Source organism: Belonocnema kinseyi, chromosome 5, assembly GCF_010883055.1.
Source record: "Belonocnema kinseyi isolate 2016_QV_RU_SX_M_011 chromosome 5, B_treatae_v1, whole genome shotgun sequence".
NCBI classification, from domain to species: domain Eukaryota; kingdom Metazoa; phylum Arthropoda; class Insecta; order Hymenoptera; family Cynipidae; genus Belonocnema; species Belonocnema kinseyi.
The window spans coordinates 14555883-14557404 of record NC_046661.1 but is presented as its reverse complement, the minus strand read 5'-3'; positions in this window follow the sequence as shown (position 1 = coordinate 14557404).

The window sequence follows — 1522 nt, the reverse complement described above, 5'->3', positions numbered from 1 at the left end:
CAGGACTGTGTGATTTCCTCCTTAATATACCGCAACCGCATTTTATGTCAAGAAGATCGCAGCGAAAGGTGCAGGGCATGTCATGCACATGCTGAATACATAGAACATAGGCTGACAATAAAAAGTGGAAATATCTTGTTGGTGAGTAAGAAGCAGCTATACAAAAGTGTCTAAAAAATATATATATGATTTGACGGCTGTAAAAAGTAGCAATAGAATATTGGCTGTAAAAAGTAGACAACGGTGCTTGAGCTGTCAGAAAGAAGAACAGAAAAACTTGGCTGTAAGAAGTGGACAAACGTCACGTTTCGGTGAATTGGCTCTGTTACACGCTGCGAAGACAGGCCTCGTTCAAAGTCGAAAATGCTCGAGGACGAACCCGATCTCGCCCGACTGGACGATTTGCTTTCAGTGGCTAACTAGTTATTAGGAGTTTTTCGGTAAACTGAATTTTCACTGAAGTCAAAAGTTTCACCGTCAAGAGAATGAAAGAAAGTTCATGGCAACGTTTTAAACGATTGCTTAACGTTGAATTCTAAGAGAAAATTGAAAAGAGATCACAAAACATTTTTTATTGTTTCCTAAAAATGTTTAAAAGTGTGTAAATATTTTTTAGACTGTTGCAATTTTTCCATATTAGATCATTTTAGAAAAATTAAGGAACATAATTCTTTTAAAGCCTTTTTGTGCAATTTTGTTGTACATTTTTTTTTTAAAGTTTGTGTTGGTTTAAATAATGAACTTTCAAATTTGAGTAAGTTTAAGAGACGTTCAGAAATTTTTAACGATTAAGAAATAATTAAAACTTGAAAAGATTTTTGAAGAATTTTGTAAGGTTTGACGAAAATTAAAAAAAAATGTCGGTTCGTAGGAATAATTAAAATAATTTTTCATTTTGAAAAATTAATTTCGAGAGATTATTTAAGAACATTTTAACACATGACAGAAGATTTTAAAAATGATCAAAGAAGAATCTGATTTATTTAAAAGGCACCTTTTTTTAATTTTTCAGAATTAAGCAACAATTAGGAAAAGGAATTTTAAATATAGTACTTTCAAATTTGCTTTAAATGCTTTCGAAAATTTAGAGGATTATTAGGCAATTCTTTAACATTTGAAAACATTTAAGAAAATTTATTAAATATTTCTTCATTCCCCGCCAATGTCGTAAACCTTCCTAAGGATTTTTGAAAAGGACTGGAATTCAACATAATGTTTTGTAATATTCCGTAAAATAAAACAATTTCTTTTAAATATCCTAGAATCTTTTCTGACACATCAGATATATTCAAGAATCTTTTTTCAATTCCCTTGAAAATCTTATAATAATTATATTTATATAAATTAAAAAAACATACTGATAATACTTATTTTCTTGTTTTTCATTCTCAGAATTTAGGAAACGTCTGTTATGTTTTCAAACATAATATAAAAAATTGAACGTAACGGCTATGAGGCGAGAGCTAAAAAGAAATGTTACGGTCTGTCACATTGCGTAGGGAGGGCGGGGGGGGGGGGGGGG